Raw genomic sequence first — 25,660 nt, 5'->3', positions numbered from 1 at the left:
GGCAAAGTTAGTTCTCTTTTCTGATGATACAAGTATAGTTATCACACCTGACAAACAAGAATTAACAGATGACATTGTCAATAATGTCTTTCAGAAAATTACTAAGTGGTTCCTTGTAAATGGACTCTCACTGAATTTTGATAAGCACAGTACATACAGTTCCATACAGTAAATGGTATGACGCCATTAATAAACGTAGAACTTAATCAGAGAGCATATAGCTAAAATAGAACGTTCAAAAATTTTATGTGTGTCCATTGATGACAGATTAAATTGCAAGAAACACATTGATGATCTGCTGAAACATTTGAGTTCAGCTACTTATGCAATAAGGGTCATTGTAAATTTTGGTGATAAACATCTTAGTAAATTAGCTTAGTACGCCTGTTTTCACTCTTTGCTTGCATATGGCATCATATTTTGGGGTAGTTCATCACTGAGGAATAAAGTATTCATTGCACAAAAGTGTGTAATCTGAATAATAGCTGGAGTCCACCCACAATCATCCTGCGGACATTTATTTAAGGATCTAGGGATATTCAGAGTAGCTTCTCAGTATATATACTCTCTTATGAAATTTGTTATTAACAACCAAACCCAATTCAAAAGTAATAGCAGCGTGCATAACTACAATACTAGGAGAAACGATGATCTTCACTACTCAAGATTAAATCTAACTTTGGCACAGAAAGGGGTGAATTATACTGCCACTAAAGTCTTTGGTCACTTACCAAATAGTATCAGAAGTCTGACAGATAACCAAGAAGTAGTTAAGAAGAAATTAAAATAATTTCTGAATGACAACTCTTTCTACTCCAAAGAGAAATTTTTAGCTGTAAATTAAGAAAAAAAAGGAAAAAACGTTGTTATATTAACGTAATTATGTTGTTAAATTTGACTCGTTCCACATCATTACGAAATATCGTATTCATGATACATGGAACTTGTATTAATCTAATCTAATCTAACCTAATCTAATCCTTAACTATCTGGTTATTTCTTTTATCTCATCGTATGTTTCCTCAATGTCTTCCTAATCTGCAGAGCTAGTTGACATGTAAGCTTGTAGTACTGTGGTGGGTGTGGGCTTTGTGTATATCTTGGCTTCAGTATTGTGTTTGCTGTGTTGTTCACAGTAACTTATCCACATTTCTACTTTTTATTGACTATTAAATCTCCTCTTGATCCGATTTATGGAACACCAGTTTTGTTTCTCCTGATAACGATGACCTCCTTAGTAGCCTCTGCCTGGAGATCCAGATGGAGGACTATTTTGCCTCCAGAATATGTTGCTCAAGAGGACCCCATCATAATTTAACCACACAGTAAAGCTGCATACCATCAGGAAAAATTACAGCTGTACTTTCCCCTTGTATCAGCCATTCGCAGTACCAGCACATCAAGACCGTTTTGGTTGATGTTTCCAGGCCATATCAATCAGTCATCCAGACTGTTGCCCCTACAACTACTGAAAAGGCTGCTACCCCTCTTTAGTAACCACACATTGGTCTGGCCTCTTGACAGATAGACCTCCATTGGACCTATGGTATGGCTATCTGTATCATTGAGTTCTGCAAGCCTTCACACTATGGCATATTCCTTGGCTCATGAGGAAGGTATTCAAAGTTAAAAATGCAGAAAAACCAACTAGTGCAACATTGTTATAGCTGTCTCGTACACCTACAGTCAATCTCTTTTTTGGAAACAGATGACCTACCACTCATCAGAAACAGGTCACCCATTTACTACTATTAATTATATTATTAACTGAAGGATAACTGATTGGCAACCATACATAAGAATTCCATGGAAGAAATCAAGAATACACATGGCAATTTCTTACCTAATTCTATTCAGTGTGCTAGGAACTATTGGGTCTGCAAATACAGTATTAACGGTTGATAGTTGTATTCAGCCGCTAGAATAGTTGAACTGGAATAAAATACATCATCTGTATGTTTACCCTAAAAGCTTATATCAGCCAAACTATTAAGAATTTTCAAAAATGTGCAAATAAATGCAAGACGAAAATAATGAGAAGATTACGACTTTTATTGTCAGTAATAATGAGATCATAGCACTTGTTTAATGTCACACTAATTAACATGTAGTATTCGATGAATTCATTCTCGAAATTCAGGATGTAATTGCAGAACTTTTTCTAGATGCAGACGTAAAGGAATAGATCGTTTTTACTTACCCCTGACATATTCAAAAATATCACAACAGTTAGCGACATATAGTGTAAACAGTTTAAATAGAGTTAGACAAGATAATACAAATTTTAAACATTATACCATGAGCCTGTTGCTGGCGATTTCAAGTTTGGTGATTTTAGAGAATATTATACAAAATGCTGAAATGATGATCAGATCAGATTTCTTACCATGGACAAGTCTAGGAAACCTAGTGAACCAAAGTACAGACAGGAAATTAATGACTCTCTTACAACATCTAAATGTTAAATGTAAAAGACATATCATTAATTTCTTTTTTAATTTCTTTAATCGATAGATTAGCTGTAATTCATGGGAAAGAATTAGGTGGAAATAAAAATTATTGCAGCAAAAATATTGGAATTACACAAATGTTGGCGAAATAGGACCCAGAAGTTGTTCAAAAAGCTAACAAAATAGAAAAAAGTTTAAAGAATTGAACAAAGGATCCAAGCTTTGGGAGCAACACCCACGAACAGAATTTAAAAAATATATTAAGATAAAAAGATCGGCTTGTTATTGATGCAATTGAGCAGGTGAAACAAGGAAGTGAAGGAGTAGGTGACAATGTATGGCGAGCTATCAAACAAAACAGAGAAACTGAAAAAAGATTCCATATCCACCAATTAAGGGATGACAAAATCCACATTATGAATGGTTTGACGATTACCCTGCTAAATATGACCACAGGTCAAGGGAATCAGAATTACAGACTCCACTGAATAAATTTGAAGAACAGGAAGAAGTAAAAAACAAAAAACAGTATGCAAGTCCACAGTTTAATTACACCTTAAGTGAATCAGAAGTACAAGCAGAGCTGAACAATTATGATGGAAAAAAGTAGAAAAAATCGGAACATAAAAAGAGAATGAAGAGGATACAAATACTAAAAACTGAATGTAAGCGAAAGTATGTTAAAGTATACTAACCACATAAAGATAACGTTTTAAGAATGAGACTTGTCAGTTATATTAAATTTGTTATTTCTTTGCCACTTCAATTCAGTGGAAATGAATTAAAAGTTAGTGAAAGGGAATACGAAGGTACAGATGGATTTTTGAATCTTTTAAATCACAGGAAATTCGATGCAATTGACTAATAAAATTATACAGACATATCTACCACTAAGAATTGTATTCTGATAATAATAAAGATAAAATAAAATCAAGTTATGGTAAAAATATAAATTTATTGTAAAAGACATTGTTGATGTCTATCTCCTAAATTGAAAAGGAAATTTAAAATCAAGTTCCAATGAACAACCAGAAGAAGGCTTAACAAAAAATACAGAAAATCCAGTTGAATATGTTTGGATGGATGATGTGCATGTTAATCGATAGGAGTAATTCATGGAGAAGAATTAGGTGGAATTAAAATCGTCACAGTGAATATATAGCAATAACACAAATGTTAACTAACAAATTTAGCGACTTAATTGTAAATAATTCAAACAGAATACCATGGCTGAATACATTTTTGAATTATTTATCACACACATGTTGGAAATCAGAAAAAGAATTAGTAAATTGTGCTTTAAATAATTTTCCAATGCCAGACATGCATTTCCTAGGCTTTCGTTTTTGTAGACCCCACACTAAGCTGCTTAAAATACTGGCTTTAGGAGATCCAGGAATTAATCAGTTAGATGAAGCATGTATACCACAGGACATTGCCAACAGACATCATAAAGATTTAGAGAAGAGGCATAAACCAGCTAAACAACTTCAACTACGTGCAAAAGAGAGAATGTGTGCTTCTTATACTTCATTAGAAGAAAAATTAGCTGCAGCTGAATTTATAGGAACAAAGTATAGAAATAGGAAATTAGGAACAGATGTAAATATGACTGTTCAGCTGTCACTAATTTAGATCTTGATGAAGATGGAAGAAGACTATAAAAATATTCACTCCCAAAAGTTTTTATCCATATGCATGAATAAGTTCACAAATGATTACATATTACTACCTAGTGACAAATCTAAAAAAGTGAGAACAATTAATGTCAGTCATCAACATTTACATAGAACTGAAGCTTTTTTTAACAGAATCTCAAGTAAGAAAGAAATATGGCTTAAGGCGTAGTTGCAATAGGAAAAAGAATTATTCAATGTCTAACAAAAAAGAAAGCAAGCCCTGTATTAAAACAACATGAAGAACAGCTTCTTCCATTACCCTTCACAGCATTATCATATTTAGCTACCATTAGTTACTCAGCTGAACGAGCAGCTGCTGTTGCAAATGCAGTTATAAATAAAAACAAAGCTGGAAAATAATTAGAAGAACAAAAAGAGCATAGTCAAGCAATGAAAGAAACTGTTTAATAGTTAAAAACGAAATTCCAAAAAGTAATTAACATGTTTTATCACACATTAAGTAATTGCAATGTAGAAAAATTTTTGGCGTTGGATGTACCACTTATAACTGTGTCCAGGGCTGTTGCCTTTCTGAAAATGTAATATGTGTGCTTAACACTGTCTCTCTTTATAGTTATATCCACGAATGTATTTGCTTTAGTGTTTCTTTTTCCACAGTCGGTTGAATATTTGTATGTATGTTGTTTATATCTGTATGAAGTTTATCTACTTTCTCTGTAGGTTCATTTATCATAAAGATTATGTCAATCATGTACCTGTGCCAGTAAACAATTTTGCATCTCTTCTTTATGACAACTGTACCGAAGGTTGTGTTTCCTATATGGTTGATTTATCTGAAGATTGTATTTTTTATGTGGCTGATGAATATGTTTGCGAATGTACCTGATATTGGGGATCCCATTTAAAGCTCATCTTTTTGTAAGTAAAGTTCCTTGTCAAATTAGGAGTAATGTTGGAATGTGATTGCTTTGAGTGTTTTGGTTGTTTTGTTAATGATGTCTGAAAGTAGTTTCTTGAGCATCAGAAAGTTTTCTTCAATTTATTTCATTTTGTCTGCTGTGAGTATCCAGGTGTATATGTTCTGTATGTCAAATGAGATGAGTGATGCTCGTTGTGTAATGTGTTAGTCTTTTATTTGTGTTATGAGTTAATTTTGGTCTCTCATTGTTGTGCTGTTCTTCGTTCCATAATGTTACATTATGATTTTCTTCTTGTGTTTCACCACATGGTATGATGGTGGATTCATGATATTAATAACATGTCTCAGGGGAATAATGGGTGTTGGTCTGTTGGGTTCTTTAGTATGATGTGTTGTTTTTGTGACGATACTACAGCCACGTTAGGCATTTATCGCCAAGTTATACACCAGTTTCAAGAGTATCCATCTCAGACTCGACAAAACCATCCAACACATCAGATTCACTCAGAGTTGGAAAACAAATAATGTGGTTCCAAATTATGTTAATGTAAAGGTCAGAAACAACTCTTTGATAACACAAAGATCAAAATCATTTGCAGAGAACACTTGGTTAATAAATGAAAGCAAGTTGGTTACAACAAGAAATGCATGTTTACTAGAATATTATCGAATGTACATCTCATTTTACCTGTATTTATTAACAACTAAACCAGTGGTGATTAAAGGAATACAAGAATCTCAACACTTAGTAGCAACTACATTGCAATACATATGGAACAAACACAAACGAATAATCAGTACATTCACTAAGAAGAATAAAGAGAAAGTGAAACATGACAAATTGCAACAGACCCACCACCAACACAAGTTTCATCCAAAACTGCTAAACCTCACAGATATATAATTAACAGTGAGAGAAACACAGTTATTAGAGAAAGGATTCAAACACAACATCGGTAAAAAGACAGATAATCACCACACAGAAAATTCGGTTGTACGAACAGAGAGCATCCCGAAAGAGGTAGAGAAACAAGAAAATAACATTGCAAATATTGCGATAACACGAGAACTAGTTGAGAAAGAAATAACATTATCAGAATGTCAAATAAGATCGAAACAGGAAACTTCAAATGGAAAACAACACTATCAACAAATTAAAAGGAAAAATACACTCTAACAACATCATAGTTAGAAGAGCTGATGAAGTGAACAGCACAGTCCTCATCAAAAAGAAAAACTTGTAGAAAAAACTAAAGTTTCCATCTCTTCTGACAATATCATGAAACTAAAATCTGATCCAATAACATGTTTCTAGACTTACATAAGAAATCCTCAGACATTAAACACATTGTAACATAAACAAGATCAGCACATCTCACAGAAAAACCCAAAAGCTCTAACACTCAGAAGCGAACCCAAGGTTCAAAGACCGCTTATTCGGTTCAACTCTATTATTAATTTCATGAATGCACCATCATACCATGTGGCAAACCACATAAACCAAATCATAATGTTATATCATCAAATGAAGAACAGCACTTCAGTGGAAAACACAAACGAACTAAAAACACAAATAGAGGTCCTCCACATTACACAAACACCATCACTCATCTCTTTCTACAGAGAATATCTACACCCTGATACCCACAGCAGACGCAATAAGAATAATTGAAGAAAACTTACTGACATGCAGTAAAGTACCTGGTGACAGTATTAATCAAATAACCAAAACACTCAAATAATCACCTCCCACAATTACCTCCAATTTGAAAAATAACTTTATTGACAGAAAGATAGGCTTTCAATGGGAATCTCACTATCAGAATCACTGGCAAACATATTCATCAGCCATAGAGAAAACACAATCTTCAATACAGACATCATGAAGAAGGGATATAAAACTGTGTGCTGGTATATATATGTGGATGATGTAAACTTTGTGGTAGATGAACCAACAAACAAAATAGATGAACTTCATACAGAAATAAGCAATACACATACAAATATTCATTTCACAATGGAAAATAAAATATAAAGGCAAATACATTTCTTGGATGTAACAATAAAGTGAGACAGCAATAAGCTCACACTGACATCTTCTGAAAGTGAGCAGTCACAAGTACAAACACCCATGCTTCATCCAACCACTTCCAAAATCTAAAACCAGCAGCTTTATGACACATCACAAAAACTAAATGTTGTCACACACAAACAAAAGACAAACCAGATATATTGCAAGGAGCAGGTATGTAACCAGTTATAATGCCAAGGATGTCAATCAATATACCTAAGGATGACAGGTCAGGAATTTCAAAACTTGATACAGGGAACATATAAGAATCTGGAACAATGAAAACAACCATTCTATCTTTGCAAAATACATGATAAAACATGGATATGATCAATCCACCAAGGATGAAGACATTAAAATTATTAGAGTGAATAATCACAACAAGAAACTTCTGACAGTAAAAGAAAAGCTTCCATGTACAAAGAGCCCTTGTAATAAAAAAAAGTAATTAATAACCAAACCAGTATGAGCAGTAACTCACTGATTCTGTTAGCCACTAACAAGAAACAGAAATCTGATACACAAGCAGAACAAATAATTAATCTTCCTTTCCCTTTATGTCTCTGTCTGACCTTCTCTCTGTAGCCATCTCCCCCCCCTCTCTCTCTCTTTCTCTCTCTCTCTCTCTCTCTCTCTCTCTCACACACACACACACACACACACACACACACAGACACACACATACACACAGACACACATATATCCACCATAAAAAATGAAAAAGAAACAATACAGTGTAAACACACATATACAGAACGAAAAATGGAGCTGATGTACTGTAGTAAATTCGAGTGAAAAACACAAGAAATTGTCACAGCTGAACTGTGAGGACTGAATGAGCATACCAGCAGGACCAGTCATATGGACTAACAACAGTGGGAATTGTAAGTACCACCAAAAGATAATTTAACTGCACGAAATTTATGCTACAAAAGTTGTTTCTGATATGAAAAACAATATAAAAACGTGATAGAATGTAACATAGTAACATTCTGTAAATAGTACATAACACATTTATTATATGTATAAAAAGAAAACAGGCCACTGAACATTCTTCATACAAAAAAAAAGGGAAATATGGATGGCAAAAAAACTTTCGTTTAGCTGCATAGACAGAATATACCTCCTTGAACTAGTTAAGTATGTGGAAAAACTTAACAGCACTATAGTTTCGAGGGAATTTTAACGAAGCCATTTCTATCTATTTGTGTATGTCTGTATTAAAGAAGTTGTCAGATAATTACAAATTTAATAATATTCTAACACTTTCAACACTGCCCTCTTTACACCTGGCACTTGGCTGTGAACTGGCATATTTAATGAATGTTTGAAATTAGATTGCAAAGAACAGGAAAATGATAGGAATATGGTTCTTGCATAATTTAAAAGGAAAAAGTAAGAGCTTTACATGATAGTGAGTTTATTTTACAACATTAAATACAAATGGGTGTAATAATTAAAAAAGAAAAGACAAAAATATCGTAGACAAAAAAGTTTTACATGATCTCTCTCTTGAGTAATGCCATTATTACTGTATCTAAATTTAAAACAAAATATCACTTGACTGTCTAACTGCAGGTACCTGTAAACTAGACTATTTTAATAGTTCAGATGCAGTTACCCTTCGTGTGGAAATCCTGGAAACACTGTGGGATGCAAAGGCCAACGCCACAGTCCTTGCACCACCATCTACTTCCTTCATGATGCGCTTACCCGTCTCTTTCTTCCCCCCTGTCTGAACATACTTTGCAATACCTAGTAGTATTCACCTTCCAGAAGTTTCAGTATTCACCTTGTTTGCAGTGGGTGCGACCTTCTCTGGAAAGTGCCTTGCAAATGTCCTCTCAATTTGTGAGGATGAAGCGGCTTGTTGCTGAAAAATATTTCCGCCCTTCTCAGGCAATTTCTTCCCCACTCTGTGAATAAAGTCTACTAGGAATACATTCTACCTAGTTTTTTCTTTATATAAAATAAAACTGTTGACAGTTGACTCTATAAACAAGTGGAAAACAACTTTTACCACCACTCAAAGTTTTTCGGGCAAACGCGCTCTTCACTTTATGAACAATTGAGACATATACATACCCCAATCGTCACTTGTACTTTCGTCTGGACAGTACGAATCCTCTTTGTCAGAATCATCAACTTGAGATCCTTCATCTCCACAAAGAATATCTAAGATCTCTGCCTCCGCCAACTCGCTGCTCGATATTTTCACGATCGTAAACACCTGTGAATGAACTGCAGGTAACTTCGACTTTGCAGTGCTCACAGCCGCTCCCAGGATGAGATAACCGATAAGTGCTTGCCTCTTGCGGAAGAAGTACGAAATACGTCCTCATTAGTTGACGAAACTGCTTCGGAGACGCGCTAAACGCGCTTACGGAGCCAAATAAAGTCTCGCCCGTCAGGTACACGGGCGCCGTCGCCAACGTCAGGGCGGCTGCGCCCATATGGCGTACGGGCACCGTGCTGTAAGTGTTAAGCCTAATAAAGAAACATTTTTGGAAAGAAGATAAACGAATGAGATAATGCTGCAGTAATTTCATTAAACGATCTCAAAAAGAATTATTTAACATTTTTAAAGGAACTAAAGGTTACTGCAATTTGTTCTAATGCAGCTACTAAACAATAATTAGGCAATGAATTAATAATCATATTGTCAAATCTGAATATGGAAGTATTCTAACGCAATTAAATGATTATGTCACTACAGTACATCTGAATGAAAATCAGATTTATGGAGATAATCTTACCACTTTAGAACCGCCAGAAAATAATTGCTCTACAAAAAAGGAAGTAGATAAAGCGTTTTCAGAATATTTCTAAAAGACAAATTTAACTCCATACATAAACAAATTAAGCTATCTTCAATGCGGAATGTGTGACAAATTTAAAGTGGATTTTCATGTTGTTAATGATAATAAAGTATTAAAATATGTATTGGAGTATGATGTAAAAGTTAAGGGAATTTTTATTTTTGGAAGGTATGTAGTTAGTGACATGTCGCTTACAGGTTTTAGAATAGACATAAAAAGGTTTAATGTTGAAGAACAGCAAATTTTGAATCCCATCAACTAAATAATCCATGACTTGAAATGAAAAAAGATCAAATTTTAATATATCTGAATCAGTCTACTGAAACTTCATGTGTTTCAGGTGCTGTACTTGTATTTGGGGAATTGTTTCTAAAATTAAATGATGATGAGTGGATGGACTGATAATAGCTGAAGACTCTCCAAGATATATGTTGGAAGAAGCTTAAATCTTACTACACCTTTAACCTATTGAATGGTCATCCTGTCTGGTGACTGAAGTGCAAAAAATTTACTGAAATCTATAAATCTTCACAGAGTAACACTTAATAATGAAAGACAGAAAACTGAACGTTTTTGCACAATTTGTAATATTGAAAAGAGTAAATTTGTTAAAAAACTGTAGGTTATTAACTTTAGTATAATATTCCAGAAGAATATTCCAGGAACTGTGTGCATAGTTGAAGTGAATATTGTGCACTCCTTCTTCTTTTATCTACTCAATCTAGAACAGTATATGTATTAAGCATATGCTCTCCTGGTTTATAATCTGTGCAATCGTATATGTCGATGTAAACTAGTTACCTTATGTCGACAAATTTAACTTCATACATAAACCAATTAAGCTACCTTCAGAATGGAATATGTGACAAACATAAGGGAAATTTAATTTTGTTAATGACAATCAAGTATTGAAATATGTATTTGAGTATGATGTAAAAATTAACGAAATTTTTATTTTTGGTGACAATGTAAATAATGACCTGTCACCTACTGATTTTAAAATACATATAATGTCGATGAACAGCAAATTTTACATCCCACTCAACTAAATAATCCATGACTTGAAATGAAAATGAAGAATAAAATTTTTATAAATCTAAATCAGTGGGTTAAAACTTATGTCTTTCTTGTGAATTACTTGTGTTTGGTGATTTGCTTTAAGAATCAAACGATGATATAGTATGGAACAATAATGAATGGAAAGGAGTCTCCGAGATGCCCATTGCAATAAGCTTAAATCCTACTAAATTATTAATTTATATGAATGGATTATCATGTTTGGGGATTTCTTTTTCTTTTATTTATTCTGTGTATATCAAAATAAGTATCAAACATATTTTTTCCTCAATATACTCTGTGCACTTGTAGGTGCTGATACAAAATTGTTTACCTTATTAGGCCTTCTACTGTTATAAGTTGATAACCTGCTTGGACGATAATTTATTAGACACTACAACACCAACTTCAAAATAGTTTTTCTTAGCATGCTGCTTGGATGTGGCAATGTGTATAATCTCTTCTTTCCTGATCCCTACAATACAAATCCAGGCTATGATGGCTACAGTTACACAGTGTGAGGCTGCAGAGGATGGGCATCACTGTTGTATGCCAGCAATGGAAACCCAGCCCACGTTCAATACGACTCATGAGTCTGCCGACTGATCTGCACCTGTGGTCAGCAAAGTTACTGCTTGCACTGACATTGACCATTCACCTGTGGTTGAGTGAAAGGTCACCCCAGGGCGTGCAGGCAGCGAAAGACTTCCCAGGGGGCCGAACGGAAGGCCACCCCAGTTAGTCTGACACATATTCTAGGAACTGTCTATGGCTGACACTGTCCCTCACCCAGAAGCAGTCGCTTCTCCTGTCTGAAAGGAAACCTCTGAGGTTGCAAGACACAAACAGTGGCATTACTGGTAGTTGGGAGCTCCAGTGTTAGGAGCATTACAGGGCCTCTGAGGGACATGGTGGCCAAGGAGGGAAAGAAAGACAAGGTGCACTCCTTTCGCATGCTGGGTGGAGTCATTCCAGATTTGGAACAGTTCCTTCCAGAGGCCATCTTGAGCACAAGATTTCGCAAGCTGCACGTGGTAGCTCACAACAGTACGAACGATGTGTATCACTTCGTATCAGAAGAGTCCCTCTAGTTCCAAGCGGATGTCAGATGTGGTGATGGCTGCCAATATTGCTTGCAGGATGAAAGCAGAGCTCACTATTTGCAGCATTCTTGACAGGTCTAATTGTCTAACTGTGGACCTTCGGTACACAGCTGAGTAGAAGGGCTAAAGCAGAGGCTCAGGCGATTCTGTGACTGTGTGGGCTGCAGATTCCTCGACTTTCACCATAGGGTGATGGGGTGTCTGGTTCCACTAAATAAGTCAGGAATCCGTTACACGCAGAAGTCATCCACACAGGTCATTTCGACTGAGTGGCATGGACTGGGTGGCTTTTTAGGTTAGAGAATTTTAGGGAAACATAAAAAGGGTATCTGTCCCAAAGGGTGGAAGTTGGACACATTAAGAACATAGATCCAGGAGCCCCAGGTATAACAGTGTTAATTATCATAGATGTGTTGAGAAAGTATCAGAGCTCAAAGCGCTAGTGAAAGCACTGATGCCCAAATCATTATAAGCACCGAAAGTTGCCTAAACCCAAAGGTAAATTCAGTTGAAAATTTGCAAATGACCTAACTGCGCTCAGAGAGGATAGGAAAAATACGATTGGCAGTGGCTTCTGTGTTGCTGTTAGAAGCAGTGTATATTGTAACGAAATAGAAGTATTTACTTCCTAGTGAGTTAGTATGCGTAGAGGTCACTGTTGGCAACTGGAATAAAATAATTCTACATTTTTACCGATCTCCCAACGAAGATGATGCAATTGCTATAATAAATACTTCAGTATAATTATAAACAGGTACCCGCCAAAATGAAAACTTGAGTCTAGTTTTAAACAGGTACCCGCCAAAGTGAAAACTTGAGTCTAATTTCAAACAGATACCCGCCTCATGGAACTATAGTTACTGGTGACTTCAATTTTCCCTACATACGTTGGCGAAACCCGATGTTTACGTCCGGAGATACGCATAAGGCATCATCCGATATTGTGCATTCTCTGAGAATGGCTTCCAGCAATTAATCCATGAGCCTAGTCGAATAGTATACGTTTCTGAAAACTCATTTGACCTGTTAGCAACAAATAATCCTGAGCTAATAGCGAACATCAAAACGGATACAGTGATTTGTGAACAAAGAATTGACGTAGCGATACTGAAAAACGTAACTCCCAAATTCTCCAAGAATAAACGAAAAATGCACCTATTCAAAGCTGCAGATAAAAGTATCCTCGCAACCTTCTCGATAGACTATCTCCAAGCAGTCCTAATTGACACTGTAAGTGTAGACCAGATATGATTTGAATTCAGAGAAATAGTAGAGATTAAAATTAAACGATGGAGCTGGTCATCCTTGGTACAGTAATCGGGTCAGAACATTGTGGCAGAAAAAACGGGAATAGCATGTCAAATTTAAACGAATGCAAAATACCCAAGAGGGGCGATCTTTTATAGAAACTCTAAATTCAGCGAAGACTTCAATCCGTGATGCTTTTAATAGTTTCCACAACGAAACTTCCTCGCGAAACCTGGCAGGAAGTCCCAAGAGATCCTGGTATCTAACGTATGCTAGCATCAGAACACAGTCAATGCCTTCTCTGTGTGATTGCAATCGAAATACCATTGATGACATTGATGTGAGAGCAGAGTTACTGTACACAACATCCTGAAACTCCTTCACCTAAGAAGACAATGTAAATATTTTATAAATCTAATCAAGATCTGCTGCCAACATGAGCAACTTAGAAGTAGGTACCCTCTGACTAATAGCTTGATAAAAGCTGGTCTTTGGTCTAGACTGCATGCCAGTTATATTCCTTTCAGAGTGCGCTGATGATATAGCTCTATAATTCACGATCATCTACAACCACCCGCACGCTGAAAGATCTGTAATCAAAGACTGGAAAGTTGCACCTGTAACACCAATATTTTAGAAAGGCAATAGGAGTAATCCACTAAATGACAGGCCCATATTATTAACGTCAATATGCAGCAGGATTCTGGAACGTGCATTATGTTCGAACATGATGATTTACCACAAAGAGAGTGGTCTATTGGCACACGTTCAACAGGGATTTAGAAAACTTCGCTCTTGTGAAACACGCTAGCTCTTTACTCACACAATGTGCTTAGCGCTATTGACAAGGTATTTCAAATTGACTTAGTATTTGTAGATTTTCAGATGGCTTCTGACATTGTACGTAACGAGCAGCTTGTAATCAAACGGCACGCTAGGGAATTGTCCAATAGAAGGAGGTTCTTACTCATTGGTCTGAAGATGACCACAGTAGTGGTCGAAACCCGTCATCGTAATAAATAAATTGTAATCAAGACTGTTTTTGATAGTAAATATTCATATAGCTCAATTGTAAAATAGAAAATTTTTGCGGAGAATAAGAACTCTGAATCACGAAATGTGCGCGGATTCACTTGGGCGTGAAACTGTGTCAACGGTCGTTGATAGAAAGGTGGGCCACATCAGTTGATACAAGGTACGAGTAAATAATTATACGGTAGTATAATTATTAAATTATTAAAAATAATAATCTTGCATGTCACAATAATGGCTACCCCAACTTGACCTTGTGTGTGAACTAGTATCAAGGTGATAATTAGTAAATGTTTCTAGTCTCCCCCATAAACATTTGATTTGCTTATAATGAAGTGCGTTACATAAAATATACAGGTTAAACTCTTGTATATATGGAAAAGTTCAGATTTTAATGCCTGTTTATGGAATGGAGACTCGAAAAATTTTCCCAGCATAGGATAGTAAGTGTTCTTGCGGCCCCAGCTCAGTAAAGTGATATTGGTTCGGAACACAGAACTAAACCAAAAGTGGCAATCATAATCCAGTGGACCACTTGCTACCCCTCTTCAGCGAACGTTTTAATGAAATTTTAATTATTTAGCATATACTCGTCCGCCCTGACCGAGTTCACTTGTAATGTCTTTTGCTGAATTTGTTCTAAGTGACCTACAGTAATTAAATGTAATATACATAGAAGGCATGGGTTTAGGTATAATTGTGTGCGTGCATAAAATTCCACTGTAGCCAGGTCCGCGCTCACCTCTCCCTTTCCATAATTACGTAGTGAAAGTAAATCCTGTTGACTAGAGAGACCGTTCGTAATGATGTATGTCATGAGAGGCACTGCTGTTGAATAAGAATGGGCAGTAACTATTCCCGTAAATACATGGCTAATTTTTCAGATGCTATAGTTAGTCAATAAATATCAATTACTCTATATTCTCTACTAATTATTTCCTTCCTTCATCATTAACAACTTAAACAATAGGTGAAACCGAAAGTATCAGAACCTCCCTAGAATATGGAAAATAGGATTGATAAAACATCCCTTGCAGCTGACAGGCAATTAGGCAAAAATTTGTCCCTACCTCAGTCACATGCTGGGTCAACAAATAAAAACAATTAAAGGCAATATGGTCCCTATTAAGCCCTGCATTGGTGCCTTCTGTACTGGTTATAAAGACTGTGTTATCCGTAGCCTTCAAATCTATGCCAATAGGTTAAACCCACACACTAAAAATTATTATTACCCAAGCAATAACTCGCAGAGGCCTGTAATTTCGTAGAGCACACGAGGTTTGTAAACCAGCACTAAAGGGGGTAGCTTGCAGAAGCAGTAGGACACGATAAGCGACAGTAAACAACCTACCAGGTCGATTATTATCAGTACCATCGGTAGGATGCTTACGTTGCAAAGTTTCCAATGATCCATGGTCGAATGGCGATCGTCCCGTGCCCACTGATGTCGTAATTGACGTAGGGGTGGTCTGCTGCGGAGCCCCATGTTAAAAAAAAAAAAAAAAAAAGAATGGCTCAAATGGCTCTGAGCACTATGGGACATAACATCTGTGGTCATCAGTCCCCTAGAACCTAGAACTACTTAAACCTAACTAACTTAAGGACATCACACACATCCATGCCCGAGGCAGGATTCGAACTTGCGACCGTAGCGGTCAAGCGGTTCCAGACTGAAGCGCCTAGAACCGCACGGCCACTCCGGCCGGCCATGTTCAAAAAGGTACAATGAACGGTGTGCTCCCAAACACTTTAATGTGCACCAGCATTGTGCTCGTTCGGCAGAGATGCGACAGATCACCATCTGTCCTACTTTACAGAGCAGGCAAGCCTCCGAATTTTCCGTTCTGTCAAGAGTCCTGGACTTCCAACCATTTAGCCCCTAGTAGTTTCACTGTCCATTCTCTTTCCGTAGGTGCTCACGTCAGTGGCACGTCAACATTCGACCACCTACGCCGTTTTCGAGATACTCGTTCAGAGTCTCTGTGTAATAAGAATCTGCCCATTGTCAAAGTCGCTTAACTCAATGGATATCCCCATTTGCAGAGCACGTCTTCACTAAGGTGAACCCCTGTCCGTGTCTGATCCGCTAAAGTACGGGGTGTTTCAAAAAGAATATACATACTACAAAGTATTATTTCGTCCAAACTATCGATCGCTGCGCCTCGGCTCGGCTGTTAGAGAAATGAATACATAATCTAGTTTAAATTAATAGTCACTAGATGACAGTTGTCTTCAATTTTGCTTGGTAACCGCCATATGTTTTAAATGGCTACTCTGCAGCAGAAATCATTTTTTGTTCTTTAGTTTGCGAAGTTCAGTTCCTTGATTACAATGCAAAAACGTTTCAGGTTGAGGTATCAAACCGATCCTCAGAATGGGTGGAACATTCGCGGATGGTATCGACAGCTTCCAGATACAGGATGTGTACGTAAAGGAAAGCGCCCTGGCCGCCCTCGTGTTCCTGAAGAAAATGTTGCACGAATTCAAACTGCTTTCCAATGTAGTCCTTCAAAATCTACTAGTCGTACCAGTCGGGAGTTACAGCTCCCTACAACAAGAATTTGGCATGTTTTTAGACGTCGAGCCGCGCGCGGTTGCCGAGCGGTCTTGGGCGTCTTACCACCGTTCACGCGGCTCCTCCCGTCGAGTCCGGCCTCGGGCATGGGTGTGTGTGTCGCCCTTAGCGTAAGTTAGTTTAAGTTAGATTAAGTAGTGTGTAAGCCTAGGGACTGATGACCTCAGCAGTTTGCTCCAATAGGAATTTACCACCACAAATTTTTTGAGACGTCGCTTGCTTATGAAGAAGTATAAGTTACAGCTGTTACCACTTCAGCGTCCTGATGACAAACGCAAACGTGTGGCATTTGGTAACGAGATTCTTGATGCTACTGACAATGATAACACTTTTTCACAAACCAACATGTTCAGTGATTAAGCGACTTTCCCTGTTAGTGGTCAGGTTGACAAACACAATTTTCGAATTTGGGGCCTACAGAACCCACATGCAGCCATTAAACATGTACGAGATTCGCACAAAGTCAATGACTTTGTGCGATATCCCGATCATCTGTTTACGGCCCAATCTTCTTTGGTGGAAACACGGCTCAAATGGCTGTGAGCGCAATGGGACTTAACTGCTGAGGTCATCAGTCCCCGATAACTTAGAACTACTTAAACCTAACTAACCTAAAGACAACACACACATCCATGTCCGAGGCAGGATTTGAACCTGCGACCGTAGCAGTTGCGCGGCTCCTGACTGTAGCGCCTAGAAACGCACGGCCACTACGGCCGGCGATGAAAAACGGTTAACCGTCAGCAGTATCTCGCCATGTTACTAAACTGGTTGTGTCCCAGGTTGCACGAAGACAACTCCATTTTTCAACAAGGACTCACTGGAGTCGCCAAGTGCGTGAATATCTGAATGAAACTCTACTGAACCGCTGGATTGGTCGTCAAGGAGCTGGCATCTTAGCATGTTTCAACCGGGTTCCACGGTCACCGGATTTGACACCGTCTGACTTCTTCCTGCGGAGTTTCGTTAAAGACAACGTTTATGAACCACCACTCCCACAGAACCATGAAAAGTTGAAGAACCGGATCCTTCCTGCCATAACATCGGTGACGAAGGACATGCTTGCCCAAGTATGGCAGGAATTTGAGTATCGATGTGATATTGCTCGTGTCGCTTGTAACAACAACAACGCTGGACTATTGTACAAATAAGTAATTTATTTCTTCTAATTTTTCGACAAACTAGTGTAACTGATGTTCTGACTTCATTTCTTTTTCGTTTCATGCCATTGTGTTAAGAAAACTGAAAACAAGTTTCAATGTGAATATTAATGTTTATGTCAAATGTCAAGCAATATTGTAATAGAATTGAAATGTAACAAATGTTGAGACTGTTGTAAGATGTTTCAAATTGTAACTGTGCGTCTGGTCCATACGTAGGCAATGTGTTAGGATATGTAGAATGCAAAACCTCGGGTGAATACCCTGTCTGTAAGGAAGCGGTAAAAGGTGGATGGCAGGCGAGCGCGGGAAAATGCGCACGGGCACTGCACGGCACTACGGACTCAGCAGTAGTTGTTGGAGTTTGGCGCTGGTTTGAGCAACACCTTCTGGAGTGAGGAGGCTCTCCTGGAAGACGTAGCCTCACTGAGCCTCGGGTATGCCGTTCCAACGCCCACACAGCATGGCAAAAGTCCATAGGCACTAAATGGAAAAGTATTGCGACGCAAAGAAGAATTAAAGTGCCGATACGTCAAGAGCCATAGCTGTGGTTGTATGTGTGCTCTGTGCCTCGCCATCTCGCCGCTCGCCAACCGCCGCATCTATACGAGCAGGTTGAAACTTTTAGTACTGTATTCGTATGGACCATAGAGTGAACCGTTCAACAATAACTTAAATTTTAGCAGAACTTTCCCATCATTTAATTATCCTCACAACTAACCTATACAGGGTCCTTTCCAAACGTTGTGCAATCCGAGTGTCCCGAAATGAAAAATTAAATTTTGTGGTGATAATAATTACTTGCGGACCTAATGGTGTTTAAAGAACTGATTTGTGAATAAACCAGTAAATGAATAACGAAGGTCTAACGAAGATGAAAGATAACTTTAATATTGATATTGTAATGAAGTTTAATTATTTGGAGACAGATATAAAGGTATTTAAATGAGAAGTAAATAAAATAAAAAGAGTAGTAACTCATATACTGGGAATCTTGAACGCATAATTTCAGTAATCAATTTTTTTAATATAGTGATCATAACAGTTTCAGTGTGTCCCCCCCCCCCCCCCCCCCCCACTCCCCCTTTACTCATTGGAATTCTGAATTGGTCCACATTGGTGTGACCAGCAAAAGTTAAAGTCAATATATAAGTCAAAATTTATCAGTGTTTTATCTTTATTAAAATTGATATTATGTGTGTGGCTCGAAAGTACTATTTCTAGGGTAACCTAGGCCTGATTTTGATCAGATCAATAGACAGTACGAAGTTTTGTGGTATGTATTCATGGTTTTTCCATATCAGTACAGAACGTGAAACTATCAGTTCAATAGATTTTCTGGTTCTAAAGTTTTACTATATTATGCAGTGTTACTACGTGTTGTTTTGCATGAATATACAGCAACTTGGCATATATTAAGAAAGAATGACGGACTGATAAAAACAGTTTTAGAAGGTTATGTAGAAGGGAAAAGGAAGCGAGGAAGTAAGAGATTCCAGATTTGGATGACATGATGGACGGTACAACATACAGCAGCCTTAAGAAGGAAGCAATGGATCGCAGAAAATGGAGAGGCAAAGGACCTGCTAATATAGCAGATAACTGATGATGATGACAGCAACTTGTACAGGGAAGAAGCTCAGTTAATACCTAATTAGGCTGGCGACCGTATTATTATTAAATTGGTAGCATATTCAGTGTTGCTCTTGGTCCATCCTGACGTGTAGTTGCATTTTGAACTTACTTGATGGATCATTGTTATTACAGAGTGGGTGTAAGTCTGATCTGCCACCATTCAGGTACACGCGGCTTTACCTACACAAAAATCCTGTCTCGTAAGGTGAACCCCGCTCACTTACCATAGTACAGGCGTTAATGAGTATTGTGTGCCCCACGCGCACGTTACAAGTGGCTCCCGGTGACAGGACATTCAGTTGTTGTCGGTCACAAATCAACGTGAATTCCGAGCAGTGGATGTTCAGTGGCACGAACTGCAATGTTATTCAGTAAAGTAAATAGTAGTGAACGTCAAGTACGGTAGTGAGGTGTAATTTGCGTTCAGTATGGGCAAGAACATAGACACAGTAGATGTGACGAGCGTAATGGAAGATGTGGCTGGCAATGACAGGAGTTCACGCAGCCAGATAACAGATGGCGTTAGCGGAAGACAATTGGCGTACATACAATACCACGAACATGTTAACGAACAGATTGAAATGTTGAGATTGCCTAGAACACAGCAAGGAATAAAACAGGAAGTAGAGGATGACTTTGTAGATGATAGTGGGTATGTGAACGAATCCACTGACATGTTTGAAGAAAGAAAATTTTGATGTAGGATCGGAACACACCGATTTCGTAGAACAAAACAGTGTGAAAATTTTAAGCATGGACGACTTATTTGAACGATTAACCAAACAAATTGCAGGACACAATGATCAGCTTAAAACACACGTCGACGAGCTCAAAACACAGAATGATCAGCTTAAAACACACGTTGACGAGCAGCTTAAAACACAAGTTGGTCAGCTTAAAGCACAGGTCGAAGAACAAGGAATTAAAATTAGTGAACAAATAGAACAGGTAGAACAAAAAGTGGGTAATTTAAGTTCTGCAGAAAATACTAAGAAGTCTGAAATTGACACAATTAATAAAAATATGAATACTATGCAGGGGCAAATTGACAACATTAACAGTAGGTTTGATGTTGAAATTCTCAACAACCAAGAGAAAGTAGAGCCTCTAGTTGAAACAAAAGTAGACGAAAACGTTTTCGGTCTTCAAACTGAGATCGAAAACGAATGCCAATATGGAATATCACAGTTGAGAAAGGCAGTTTCAGATACTGAAAGAGATTTAGGCGAAAAAGTTACCGGATGTGTACAAAAGTGTGAAGGAAGTACATCGAAAATTCAAGGCAAAATTTTCGATCTCGAGAGTAAAATCAAAGATAGGCCTGGTGTTGTCTGTAATGGCACGCCACTTACGAAGTTGTTGGAAGGTGAGGAGCGCTTCGATCCCGCCAAGAAACATAACGGATGGCATCCGTTGGATATCATCAAAAATTGCGAGAGGATGTTTCCTGAATACTTGTCTGGTCAGGAGAAGATAAACCTTAGCAGGTGACGCTAAGCGCTGGGGAATTTACTTGAATACCGAAGTAATGACGCTCGAAGAGTTTAAACAAAAGTTTACGGAAGAATACTGGTCTGAACAAAAACAGGATCATTTGTGGCGCGAGTTTATCATGGCCAAACTTTATGATAACAGGGACAGGAATTCTTTGAAAGATTTCTGCGAATATTGGTACCGAAAGTTGACACATTTAAGAGGGAGAAGATCCGATTCTCAAATAGTACGGGAGTTATATAAAAAAGCATCCAGAAGATTCGAAGAGATATGTGGGAAGCACTCGTTGCAGCTTCCAAGCGTTTCTCGATATGTAGAATGCAAAACCTCGGGTGAATACCCTGTCTGTAAGGGAGCAGTAAAAGGTGGATGGCAGGCGAGCGCGGGAAAATGCGCACGGGCACTGCACGGCACTACGGACTCAGCAGTAGTAGTTGGAATTTGGCACTGGTTTGAGCAACACCTTCTGGAACGAGGAGGCTCTCCTGGAAGACGTAGCCTCACTGAGCCTCGGGTATGCCGTTCCAACGCCCACACAGCATGGCAAAAGTCCATAGGCACTAAATGGAAAAGTACTGCGACGCAAAGAATAATTAAAGTGCCGATATGTCAAGAGCCATAGCTGTGCTTGTATGTGTGCTCTGTGCCTCGCCATCCCGCCGCTCGCCAACCGCCGCATCGATACGAGCAAGTTGAAACTTTTAGTACTGTATTCGTATGGACCATAGAGTGAACTGTTCAGTAATAACTTAAATTTTAGCAGAACTTTCCACTCATTTATTTATCCTCACAACTAACCTAGAGAGGGACCTTTCCAAATGTTGTGCAATCCGAGTGTCCCGAAATGAAAAATTAACTTTTGTGGTAATAATAATTACTTGAAGACGTAACTATGTTAGAATGGTGTTTAAAGAACTGTTTTGCTAATGAACCAGTAAATGAATAACGAAGGTCTAACGAAGTTGAAAGATAACTTTAATATTGATATTGTAATGAAGTTTAATTATTTCGAGACAGATATAAAGGTAATTAAATGAGAAGTAAATAAGATAAAAATTCATATACTGGAAATCTTGAACGCATGACAATCTCAGTAATCAATTTTTTTAATATAGTGATCATAACAGTTTCAGTGTCCACCCCCCACTCCCCCTTTACACATTTGTATTCTGAAGTGGTCCACATTGGTGTGACCAGCAAAAGTTAAAGTCAATATATAAGTCAAAATTTATCAGTGTTTTATCTTTATTAAATTGACATTATGTGTGTGGTTCAAAAGTACTATTTCTAGGGTAACCTATGCCCGATTTTGATCAGATCAATAGACAGTACGAAGTTTTGTAGTATACATTATAGTGTAGTGTTATGTATTCATGGTTTTTCCATATCAGTACAGAACGTGAAACTATCAGTTCAATAGATTTTCTGGTTCTAAAGTTTTACTATATTATGCAGTGTTACTACGTGTTGTTTTGAATGAATGTACAGCAACTTGTACAGGGAAGAAGCTCAGTTAATACCTAATTAGGCTGGCGACCGTATTATTATTAAATTGGTAGCATCTTCAGTGTTGCACTTGGTAAATCCTGACATGTAGTTGTATTTTGAACTTACTTGATGGATCATTGTTATTACAGAGTGGGTGTAAGTCTGATTTGCCACCATTCAGGTACACGCTGCTTTATCTACACGAAAATCCTGTCTCGTAAGGTGAACCCCGCTCACTTACCATAGTACAGGCGTTAATGAGTATTGTGTGCCCCACGCGCACGTTACAAGTGGCTCCCGGTGACAGGACATTCGGTTGTTGTCGATCACAAATTAACGTGAATACCGAGCAGTGGACGTTCAGTGGCACGAATTGCAATATTATTCAGTAAAGTAAATAGCAGTGAACGTCAAGTACGGTAGTGAGGTGTAATTTGCGTTCAGTATGGACAAGAACATAGACACAGTAGATGTGACGACCGTAAAGGAAGATGCGGCTGGCAATGACTGGAGTTTACGCGGCCAGGAAACAGACGGCGTTAGCGGAAGACAATTGGCGTACATACAATACCACGAACATGTTAACGAACAGATTGAAATGTCGAGATTGCCTAGAACACAGCAAGGAATAAAACAGGAAGTAGAGGATGCCTTGTAGATGATAGTGGGTATGTGAACGAATCCACTGATATGTTTGATTCACCACAGATAATGAAAGAACCGAAAGAAAATTTTGATGTAGGATCTGAACTCACCGATTTCGTAGAACAAAACAGTGTGAAAATTTTAAGCATGGACGACTTATTTGAACGATTAACCAAACAAATTGCAGGACAGAATGATCAGCTTAAAACACACGTTGATGAGCTCAAAACACAGAATGATCAGCTTAAAACACACGTTGACGAGCAGCTTAAAACACAAGTTGGTCAGCTTAAAGCACAGGTCGAAGAACAAGGAATTAAAATTAGTGAACAAATAGAACAGGTAGAACAAAAAGTGGGTAATTTAAGTTCTGCAGTAAATACTATGAAGTCTGAAATTGACACAATTAATAAAAATATGAATACTATGCAGGGGCAAATTGACAACATTAACAGTAGGTTTGATGTTGAAATTCTCAACAACCAAGAGAAAGTAGAGCCTCTAGTTGAAACAAAAGTAGACGAAAAAGTTTTCGGTCTTAAAACTGAGATCGAAAACGAATGCCAATATGGAATATCACAGTTGAGAAAGGCAGTTTCAGATACTGAAAGAGATTTAGGCGAAAAAGTTACCGGATGTGTACAAAAGTGTGAACAAAGTACATCGAAAATTCAAGGCAAAATTTTCGATCTCGAGAGTAAAATCAAAGATAGGCCTGGTGCTGTCTGTACTGGCACGCCACTTACGAAGCTGTTGGAAGGTGAGGAGCGCTTCGATCCCGCCAAGAAACATAACGGATGGCGTCCGTTGGATATCATCAAACATTGCGAGAGGATGTTTCCTGAACACTTGTCTGGTCAGGAGAAGATAAACGTAGTAATTAGCACCTTAGCAGGTGACGGTAAGTGCTGGGGAATTAACTTGAATACCGAACTAATGATGTTCGAAGAGTTTAAACAAAAGTTTACGGAAGAATACTGGTCCGAACAAAAACAGGATCATTTGTGGCGCGAGCTTATCGTGGCCAAACTTCATGATAACAGGGGCAGGAATTCTTTGAAAGATTTCTGCGAATATTGGTACCAAAAGTTGACACATTTAAGAGGGAGAAGATCCGATTCTGAAATCGTATGGGAGCTATATAGAAAGTTTCCAGGAGATTCGAAGAATCATCGCAGCTTCCAAGCGTTTCTCGAAAGGGTCGAAGACGAAGACCACTGGCGCGAAAGTCGTGCCAGTTATCAGAATTTTAGTAACAGAAATAACCGCAATAATGACGGGAGGAATGACGGGGATGGTTTTCGCGTCAACATGGTACAGAGAGGTAGAGATAGAAGAAGAGGAAGAGGGAGTTATCCAGGTCACGGTGGAGGGTATACCGCGCAAAATAATAACGACGCGGGAAACTGATTTCCGTGAACGTTGCGGGCCAAACGGAAGCGGACGGAACATACCGGCCCCAATTTAAGAACGTTACCGGACTGACAGTGAAGTTATGAGACTGGTTAGGGACAGGCGTGGAACAATGCAGCGTGTTGTGGCGAAGCAAGCGTCAGGTGCATGCGCAGATGAGTCATCTTCGCCGCGCAGAGCGTTACATGTTAACAGGCGAGTGGAGCATCAGAGGGCAACGGCCCAGCCTAGCAGACACAGCTGTTCAGAGAGAAGCCGCTAACAAGGCGGCAGAATTATGTACAAAAACTGCCGTAAGAGCTGGTGAATACATTACGAGTGGTAATTCGGTGGTGAAGGAAATAGTAGATGGAACAGTGGACACACAGAGAGGTGCGGTTAGCAGTGTTAGTAATGAAGTAAATGGCGGGAATGAATTAGCAGAAGTAACTGATTGGCGTGTGCAGATCGACGATCTGTACAAGGTCCTCAAGCAATGTGAGTGGGAGGATTTTAAGAAGAAATATGAGGCAAGGGGGTTAATTAGTGAAAAAGGAAATAGTACGGAGGTCGATAAGTTGACGTGGCCCGAATTTAAGGAGGAGAGAGTAAAAAGCGACGCTCAAAGTACGCGTGCTGTCGATAGGACGGTGGTTAAAGATAGGAAGGAATTGGAGGATTAAATCCTAAGCATTGACGAAAATGCAGAGGAAGTAACTTGTGTTAACGATCCGCCAACAGTACAAACTGTTACTGAAAGGCATTGTGCGGAAGGTGCAGGTAATTACCTAAGAATAATTGAAGTCCACGAGGGTTACACTAAATATGAAGTAACAGTGGATGTGAGTAAAGCTGATAGTGAGGTCGTTTTGCCTAAAGAGGATATTGAGTTAAAATCAAAGCCGGACGAAAATGCAGAGGAAGAACTTAGTG

The sequence above is a fragment of the Schistocerca piceifrons genome, chromosome 2 (assembly GCF_021461385.2).
Source record: "Schistocerca piceifrons isolate TAMUIC-IGC-003096 chromosome 2, iqSchPice1.1, whole genome shotgun sequence".
Lineage (NCBI taxonomy): Eukaryota > Metazoa > Arthropoda > Insecta > Orthoptera > Acrididae > Schistocerca > Schistocerca piceifrons.
Note: the sequence above shows the minus strand (reverse complement) of the source record.